Source organism: Arachis hypogaea, chromosome 11, assembly GCF_003086295.3.
Source record: "Arachis hypogaea cultivar Tifrunner chromosome 11, arahy.Tifrunner.gnm2.J5K5, whole genome shotgun sequence".
Lineage (NCBI taxonomy): Eukaryota > Viridiplantae > Streptophyta > Magnoliopsida > Fabales > Fabaceae > Arachis > Arachis hypogaea.
The window spans coordinates 28,862,047-28,872,407 of NC_092046.1; the positions used below are offsets into that span (position 1 = coordinate 28,862,047).

The 10,361-nt window shown below is 37.2% G+C and overlaps 1 non-coding gene across 1 annotated transcript; it reads right to left on the reverse strand.

Annotated features, from left to right (window-relative positions):
* Nucleotides 1–9,363: 9,363 nt before the first annotated feature.
* On the reverse strand, nucleotides 9,364–9,471 carry LOC112725128 (small nucleolar RNA R71). Its single transcript, XR_003164255.1, has one exon. It is a non-coding gene; the product is annotated as a small nucleolar RNA R71 (small nucleolar RNA).
* Nucleotides 9,472–10,361: the final 890 nt, after the last annotated feature.

Sequence of the window (10,361 nt, forward strand, 5' to 3'; positions counted from 1 at the left end):
TCGAGTTTGATACCAATCAATTGTGATCAACAATGGGTACAGAGGATGTGTAGTCTGCTGGGGTGCAAGGAAGCTGCTCTTCAGGTTAGATACCTGGGGATCCTTGACGTGGCGAAAATTGGCGAATTAAGAATTATTATAAGATATGCGTTGCAAGTATAGTTCTTAACCAACCAGAAATCCACTTATCAATTTAGAAGGGTTGTCACAAAAATTAAAATTAAAATACTGGGAGTATGAATCCCAAGTCGTCTCCCAACGAGTTGCAGAAAGGTGTGCTATTTTATTAATCAGATATTTTCAAAATGGTTTGAGTTGAATAAACAGGAAATTAAATTAGAGAAATTAAATAATTTAAATAGAAGCCTTGACTGGGAGTAGATTAGTTGGAAGTCCTATTCTTGTTGCAGTACTCTCAAGATTAATTGATAATTGAAGGTTGTTCTGTTTAGTTATCCTTTACTAGGTAAGGGAAGGTTAAACAAGTTGGAATGCTGTTTCTATTTACAAGTCCCAATCCGCTCAATTGAAAAGGATAAGTGTCAGTGATTAGAGAGCATTCCAACAATAAACCCAATTACAATTTTTCTTTTAAGCACCCCAACTCAAGGGTTCCTTTCAATCAACTCCCCATCAAGTTAAGGAACTACTCGCTCATTGTGAATGTAGAACTCATAACATAAGAAAGGGAATTAAAGGAAGACATGATAAATAAAACTCAAAGGAATCAATTAAAAATAAAAGTAATTCTTGTATTAATAAATTCTAAAATAATCCAATAGTAAAATTGAGTAAATTAAAGGACATGGAAGAGTAAAGCCAAGTAAAGAAAATGAACTAGAATGACGAAGTCTTGATGAGGTAATAACTCTTCTCAATATCCCAATGCAAAGAACAATAGAGATTAAAATCCTAAGAACTATGAATGTGTCGAGAGAAAAACCTAGAGGAGGAGTAAAAACTAGATCTAAAAACTAAAATTGTGTAGAATGAATGTTGTTGTTGGTTTCTGCATGTCCTCTGGCTCTAGTCTGCTTTTTCGGGCCGAAAATTGGGTCAAAACAGGGCCCAAAATCGCCCCCAGCGATTCTGCAGATTATGCAGATCGCGCACGTCACGCGATCGCGTCATTCATGCGGACGTGTCATTCGGCGTTTTACTTGCCACGCGGGCGCGTCGTCCACGCCTCCGCGTCACTTGTGCTATTCCAATCCGCACGGTTGCGTGAGCCATGCGGCCGCGTCACTGCGATTTTCTCTCTTTCGCGCGGTCGCGTGAGCCATGCGGCCGCGTCATTTCTCGCTGGTCATCTCCTCAACTTCTTGTGTTCCTTCCATTTTTGCAAGCTTCCTTTCCAATCTCCAACTCATTCATGTCCTATAAAGCCTGAAACACTTAACACACAGATCACGGCATCGAATGGAATAAAGGGGAATTAAAATACATAATTAAAAGTCTCTAGGAAGCAAGTTTTTAATCATGTAATAATTTTAGGAAGGAAATATAAATGCATGCTAATCATATGAATAAGTGGGTAAAAATCATGATAAAATCACACAATTAAACACATTATAAACCATAAAATAGTGGTTTATCAACCTCCCCACACTTAAACATTAGCATGTCCTCATGCTTAGTTAAAGGAGATAAAACAGATGAGTAGGAACATGTAAAACTCATGCAATGCAATACAACCTATATATGTGAATGCAACTATATGATCCTTGTCCACTCGATCAATAGTAAATAAGCTCTTCAAAATAATTACAAATCAAATTCCACTAATTCTATTCTTATACAGTAAGAACAGATAAAAATGCAAGAAGGCAGCTCATAAAAGCAGAGAACATAGAAATTTAAGCATTGAACCCTCATTGATGATGTATGTACCTCTAATCTCTCTAGTGTACAGGGAAATCACTCTATCCTTCTCTAATCATGCTCTCTAATTTTTGTTCTTCTCCTAATCAATCAACAACATTTAATATACCATTGCAAACATCATGAGGTCTTTTCAAGGTTGTAATGGGGCTAAGGTAATAGTAAGGATACATATATGGCTAAGTAAGCTTATAAACTGAATCTTTAATTAACCCAAGCTTTAACATAACCTATATATATATTCGATATAACTTTAGAATTCATACCTAGCTACCCAGAATTTTCCTTTCACATTCCATACTCATCTGTCAACTTTTTATCTTAATTTTATCATACATGCATTGATCTTTGAATTCTTAAATTTACATTGGGGTAATTTTGTCCCCTTATTTATTTATTAAATATTTTTTGTTTTTTTTTCAACATAAACATAAAAATAAACATAGCTTATCAATGCACATAGATATTTAATTCTTATAGTTTCACATGAGTAGGTATCCAAATTCCCATTATATTATCATGACACATTCCCTTATTATCTTTTGTTCCCACAATTTCCCATACTTAATTAGTACACACAATTCTATCTTAAGCTAACCAAAGATCCAGTTTGGGATATATAATTGTTTTTCCGCTTAAGGCTAGTAATGTGGTAAAATATAGAACAAATGGGATTTAAAGGCTCAAAGTGGCTAACAAAGGTAATTGAAAGGGTAGGCTTAATTTGGATAAGTGAGCTAAACAATTAATGGCCTCAATCATATGCAAACATATAAATATAATAAACATTGGACATATAGAATGAAACAAAATATAGATTACAATTATAGAGAAGTAAACACACAAGAATAAAATAATTATGGTTAAATAATGTAACCATGCATAAAGGCTCAAATCTCACAGGTTGTGTGTTCTTTAGCTCAAAAATCTTGTTCCAAATACAACTTCAAGCAAATTTAACATAAAAGTTTTAATTAAAATTAGTGAAATTTTTGTTCCAAAAATAGAGTCTTAGAAGAAACTTATTGTCTTTTCAATCAAGTAGAACATGCATGCAACTAATCTATTACTATACAATTTATCCTATTCTATAAAAAAAAACTAACTAAATATCCTAATTTATTGGTGTTTAAAGAAGAGAAATTACCTCCGAAAGTCAGGTACTGACCGACCTCCCCTCACTTAAGGCTTTGCACCATCCTCGGTGCCATCTGTCAGAAACAAAGGTGGGCTGGTAGCAGTATCTCCACAGTCTGGGCCATCATGGCTTCCTGTGCTGGTAAAGGAAGTGGAATCCGGGGTGTCTGAGTCCTTGAACTTTCCCATAATCAGCTCCTTGAGGTATGTGAATCGGCGCTTGTTACGGCGCTCTCTCATCTTAGCTTTGTGTTCCTACCGATCCAACCTTTCGAGTATCTGATGGAGCAGTTGGTCTGTTGTAGGTGCTTATGGTGTTGAAGAAGGAATATCTTCAACCGATTCAGTAGGATGGCTTGTGGCAGTTGGTGGAGGACTGATGTATTTCCCGTTAGGGACATACTGATCATCCCGTGGAAGCATGGCTTTGGTGTCCCCAGCTCTGTAGGAGACTCCGGCTGCTGAGACAAGATCTAAGACCAAGGCGGGAAAAGGTAAGTTGCCCACAATTTGTACGTGTCCCATGGCATTCCAGATGTGTCTTGGTAGGTTCAGAGGTTGGTCTGTAAGGATGCACCATAGTAGAACGGCCATGTCCGCAGTGAAGGAGGACTCGTGAGTGCTCAGGAAGACGTAATGGGACATGATCTGTGCCCATACGCGAGCCTCCAAGGTAAGTGCTGAAGCCGATATTTTCTTAGGGCAGGTACGATGGTATTCGTAGATCCAGCGGCTGCCAGGTAGTGCAATAACTCTGAGAACAGCGTCCCAGTCAAATTGGTACATCTGGCACTTGAGTGCGGCTTCTTGAAAGGCATCCAAACCTTCTGGAATAGGGAGAAGACCTATAGCTCTTTGAATGGCCTCTTCTGTAATGGGGACTTGCTTCTGACGGACAAGGATAGACTGCAGGGTTGGCAGGTGGAAGTTGGAGTAGAACTCGACTACCCAAGAAAGATTGACCTACCTCGGCTGTCTCTGTAGGAAACCCCATTGTCTTTGTGCAATTTGCGGCTCAACAAAGGTAGCAATATGGTTTGGGAGGAGAAGAAGGTATTCATTGTTGTAGCTCCTTTCTGCCAGGATGGGGAATATCTGCTCACAGTAGCAATTGAGAAATCGCGCAGTGTCCTTTGCTGGGAAGGCTTTTTCTTTATCATCAACCTTTATAATCCTCTTAGTTCTTTTTGTTGAGGGTTTAACCGCAGTTGAAGAGGGTTCTGCCACTAATGCTCCTTTTGTTCCTCTTCTTGCTGGTTGTTTGGGAGTAGCCTTCTCCTTTCCTTTCTTAGTGGCCATCCTAAAAAAGGAAAGAGGAAGGAAATTAAGTTCAAAGAGAAAGAGCAAGGAAGAGGGTTGTAGGAGTGATAATCATTGCACGCTAAAGAGGATGTCATTAACACATGGTCATGACTACATGTGAAAAGGTCATCAATGGAAATATAGCAAGTGCATATGAGGACAATTAAATGCAAGAGGTTTATTGGCATGCAGGCAAAGGCATGAGGAGCATACATCAAACATTCAATGTCCAAGTTAGGTTACCAAGTCTTTCAAACTAATAATTTTTTCGTAATAACAATTATATTTAAGTAATAAAATATAAAAAGGGTTTTGTGAAAAGCAAGCATTTAGAGTAGTAGAATAGAATAACGTAGGAAAGTGCATAATGCCATATGGGCTTTTTCACAAACACATAGCATGCATGGTAAAGAGGGTATAGAAAGTATTAAATTAAACATGAAAGCAACCCTTTTAATATATATATATATATATATAAAATTGCCAAACAATTTTACAACAATCCACAAGCATATAGCGAGAAATAATGACTCAAATAAAATTCCAACACCAAGTAAAAAGGAAAAAGAAAGAAAAAGAAAATATGGATAATGAAAGTAAAAAGAAAAGAGAAGAAAGTAAAATATAAAAGAAGAAGAATAATAGAAAAGTAAGGGGAGAAGAAGAAAAGAAAACCTTATTAATGGAGGTGAGAGAGAGAGAGAGAGAGTAGAAAGTGAGAAAGAAGGAAGAAGGAAGAAATAAGGAGGGAAAAAGAAAATAGGATTTGGGTAAAAGAAAGATAAGATAATTGGCAAACCAGGGAAGCTGTGCGGTGCAAGCGACATGGCTGCGTGGGGCACGCGGTCGCGCGAATTGCGCTTATGATAATTGACGCGGTCGCGTCGGTCACGCGGTCGCGTGACCCGTTTCATGCTACTGGCGCGAGGGTAGCCTCGCACTCGCACAACTCTCTGTTTGAAAGTTTGTTTTTTACCAAATCTGGGGTGACGCGATCGCGTGGGGCATGCAATCGCGTGAGTGGCCATGAGAAGGATATGACGTGGTCACGTCGGTCATGCGGCCTGATGAGCGGATAATTTGTACGCTTTTTGGCATTGTTTTTAGTATGTTTTTAGTAGGATCTAGTTACTTTTAGGGATGTTTTCATTAGTTTTTATGTTAAATTCACAATTCTGGACTTTACTATGAGTTTGTGTGTTTTTCTGTGATTTCAGGTATTTTCTGGCTGAAATTGAGAGACTTGAGCAAAAATCAGATTCAGAGGTTGAAGAAGGACTGTTGATGCTGTTGGATTCTGACCTCCCTGCACTCAAAATAGATTTTCTGGAGCTACAGAACTCAAAATGGCGCGCTTCCAATTGCATTGGAAAGTAGACATCCAGGGCTTTCCAGAAATATATAATAGTCCATACTTTGCCCAAGTTTGGATGATGCAAACTGGCGTTCAACGCCAGCTCTCTGCCCAATTCTGGCGTCCAGCGCCAGAAACAAGTTGCAAAGTGGAGTTCAATGCCCAAATTGGCACAAAAGCTGGCGTTCAACTCCAAGAATGACCTCTCCATGTGAAGACTTTAAGCTCAGCCCAAGCACACACCAAGTGGGCCCCGGAAGTGGATTTATGCATCAATTACTTACTTCTGTAAACCCTAGTGACTAGTTTAGTATAAATAGGACTTTTTACTATTGTATTAGACATCCTGGATTGTATTTTTGATCCTGTAATCAGGTCTTGGTTACTCCGGTTCCCTTCTGGGACCGAGACCAATGAACTCCATTATCACTTATGTATTTTCAACGGTAGAGTTTCTACACTCCATAGATTAAGGTGTGGAGCTCTGCTGTTCCTCAAAGATTAATGCAAAGTACTACTGTTTTCTATTCAATTCATCTTATTTCGCTTCTAAGATATTCATTCGTACTTCAACCTAAATGTGATGAACGTGACAATCATCATCATTCCCTATGAACGTGTGCCTGACAACCACTTCCGTTCTACCTTAGATTGAATGAGTGTCTCTTAGATCTCTTAATCGGAATCTTCGTGGTGTAAGCTAGAATGATGGCGGCATTCAAGAGAATCCGGAAAGTCTAAACCTTGTCTGTGGTATTCCGAGTAGGATTCAATGATTGAATGACTGTGACGAGCTTCAAACTCGCGATTGCTGGGCGTAGTGACAGACGCAAAAGGAGGGTGAATCCTATTCCAGCATGATCGGAAACCTCAGATGATTAGCCGTGCCATGACAGGGCATCTTGGACCATTTTCACAAGAGGAGGGGATGTAGCCACTGACAACGGTGATGTCCTTGCATAAAGCCAGCCATGGAAAGGATTAAGACTGATTGGATGAAAGACAGTAGGAAAGCAGAGGTTCAGAGGAACGAAAGCATCTCTATGCGCTTATCTGAAATTCTCACCAATGATCTACATAAGTACTTCTATCCTTATTTTATTATTATTTTCAAAAACTCCATAACCATTTTATATCCGCCTGACTGAGATTTACAAGGTGACCATAGCTTGCTTCATATCAACAATCTCCGTGGGATTCGACCCTTACTCACGTAAGGTATTACTTGGACGACCCAGTGCACTTGCTGGTTAGTTATGCGAAGTTGTGAAGATATGTTTAGACCATGGTTCTGTGCATCCGTTCGTGGTGCCATTTCCAGGGAATCAATTTCAAATAATAATTCACAACCTGAGTAACAATTTCGCATACCAAGTTTTTGGCGCCGTTGCCGGGGATTGTTCGAGTTTGGACAATTGACGGTTCATCTTGTTGCTCAGATTAGGTAATTTTCTTTTTATTTTACTTTCAAAAATTTTTCAAAAATCTTTCAAAAATTTCTCATCTGTTTTCGAAAAAAAAAATGTTTTCAAAAATATATTTTTCTTCAGAATTTTTAAGAATGAATTCTAGTGTTTCATGAAGCATGTGAAGCCTGGCTGGCTGTAAAGCCATGTCTAAATTTATTTGGACTGAGGCTTCCAATTTGTTATCAAGAGCAAGCTAGTTGTTGCTAATCCACCTGCTGCTGTTCCTGATTTACATACTAAAGCTTGGCTGGCTATTAAGCCATGCCTGACCCTTTGATTGGAGCTTTAGGCTAAAGAGCATAAGATTCCTGGAATTCATATTAAAAATTTTGGAATCCTTATTTTCCTTTTTCAAAATAATTTTCGAAAAAAAATTCCAAAAAAAATTAGAAAATCATAAAAATCAAAAAAATATTTTTGTGTTCTTGTTTGAGTTTTGAGTCATGTTATAAGTTTGGTGTCAATTGCATATTCATCTTGCATTTTTCGAAAATTCATGCATTCATAGTGTTCTTCATGATCTTCAAGTTGTTCTTGGTAAGTCTTCTTGTTTGATCTTGATGTTTTCTTGTTTTGTGTTGTATGGTGTTTTTCATATGCATTCTTGAATTCTTAGTGCCTAAGCATTAAAGATTTCTATGTTTGGTGTCTTGCATGTTTTCTTTGCATTAAAAATTTTTCAAAAATATGTTCTTGGTGTTCATCTTGACATTCAAAGTGTTCTTGATGTTCATCTTGACATTCATAGCATTCTTGCATGCATTCATTGTTTTGATCTAAAAATTTCATGCATTGCATCATTTTTGTTGTTTTTCTCTCTCATCATAAAAATTCAAAAATAAAAAAAATATATCTTTCCCTCTTTTCTCTCATAAATTCGAAAATTTGAGTTGACTTTTTCAAATTTTTTTAAAAATCTAGTTGTTTTTATGAGTCAAATCAAATTTTCAATTTAAAAATCTTATCTTTTTCAAAATCTTTTTCAAAAATCAAATCTTTTTCATTTTTCTTAGTTATTTTCGAAAATTTTAAAAATATTTTTCAAAAATCTTTTTCTTATCTTTATCACATAATTTTCGAAAATAACATCATCAATTAATGTTTTGATTCAAAAATTTCAAGTTTGTTACTTGCTTGTTAAGAAAGATTCAAACTTTAAGTTCTAGAATCATATATAGTGATTTATTGTGAATCAAGTCATTAATTGTGATTTTAAAAATCAAATCTTTTTCAAAACTAATTTCAATCATATCTTTTGAAAAATATCTTCTTATCTTATCTTTTTCAAAAATTTGATTTCAAAATATCTTTTCTAACTTCCTAACTTCTTATCTTTTCAAAATTTGTTTCAAATAACTAACTAACTTTTTGTTTGTTTCTTATCTTTTTCAAAACCACCTAACTAACTCTCTCTCTCTCATTTTCGAAAATCCCCTCCCTCTTTTTCAAAATTTCTTTTTAATTAACTAATTATTTTTAATTTTTTATTTTAATTTTCGAAAAATTACTAACCTTTTTCAAAAACTATTTTCAAAAATCACTAACTCTTTTTCAAAAATTATTTTCGAAAATTCGCTTTCTCTCTCATCTCCCTCTATTCATTTATTCTTCTACTAACAATAAGGAACCTCTTTACTGTGACATAGAGGATTCCTCTTCTTTTCTTGTTCTCTTCTCTTTCTTATGAGCAGGAACAAAGAAAAAGGTATTCTTGTTGAAGCTGATCCAGAACCTGAAAGGACTCTGAAGAGGAAACTAAGAGAAGCTAAATTACAACAATCCAGAGACAACCTTATTGAAAATTTCGAACAAGTAAAGGAGATGGTAGCCGAACCCAACAACAATAATGCAAGGAGAATGCTTGGTGACTTTACTGCACCAAATTCCAATTTACATGGAAGAAGCATCTCCATCCCTACCATTGGAGCAAACAATTTTGAGCTGAAACCTCAGCCAGTTTCTCTGATGCAGCAGAACTGCAAGTTTCATGGACTTCCATCTGAAGATCCTCTTCAGTTCTTAACTGAATTCTTGCAGATCTGTGATACTGTTAAGACTAATGGAGTAGATCCTGAAGTCTACAGGCTCATGCTTTTCCCTTTTGCTGTAAGAGACAGAGCTAGAGTGTGGTTGGACTCTCAACCCAGAGATAGCCTGAACTCTTGGGATAAGCTGGTCACGACTTTCTTAGCCAAGTTCTTTCCTCCTCAAAAGCTGAGCAAGCTTAGAGTGGATGTTCAAACCTTCAGACAGAAAGAAGGTGAATCCCTCTATGAAGCTTGGGAAAGATACAAGCAGCTGACCAAAAAGTGTCCTTTTGACATGCTTTCAGAATGGACCATCCTGGATATATTCTATGATGGTTTATCTGAGCTATCAAAGATGTCATTGGATACTTCTGCAGAAGCTCAAGAACTCATTGACATGGTTGCTAATAACCAGTTCATGTACACTTCTGAGAGGAATCCTGTGAGTAATGGGACGCCTATGAAGAAGGGAGTTCTTGAAATTGATACTCTGAATGTCATACTGGCTCAGAATAAAATATTGACTCAGCAAGTCAATATGATTTCTCAGAGTCTGAATGGAATGCAAGCTGCATCCAACAGTACTCAAGAGGCTTCTTATGAAGAAGAAGCTTATGATCCTGAGAACCCTGCAATAGCAGAGGTAAATTACATGGGTGAACCATATGGAACACCTACAATCCATCATGGAGAAATCATCCAAATCTCTCATGGAAGGATCAAAGGCCTCAACAAGGCTTTAATAATGGTGAAAGAAATAGGTTTAACAATAATAAACCTTTTCCATCATCCACTCAGCAACAGACAGAGAACTCTGAACAAAATACCTCTAATTTAGCAAACTTAGTCTCTGATCTATCCAAGGCCACTGTAAGTTTCATGAATGAAACAAGGTCTTCCATTAGAAATTTGGAAGCACAAGTAGGCCAGCTGAGTAAAAGGATCACTGAAATCCCTCCTAGTACTCTCCCAAGCAATACAGAAGAGAATCCAAAAGGAGAGTGCAAGGCCATTGACATAAGCACCATGGCCGAACCTGTAAGGGAAGGAGAGGACGTGAATCCCAAGGAGAAAGACCTCCTGGGACGTCCAGTGATCAATAAGGAGCTTCCCTCTGAGGAACCAAAGGACTCTAAGGCTCATCTAGAGACCATAGAGATTCCATTGAACCTCCTTATACCATTCATGAGC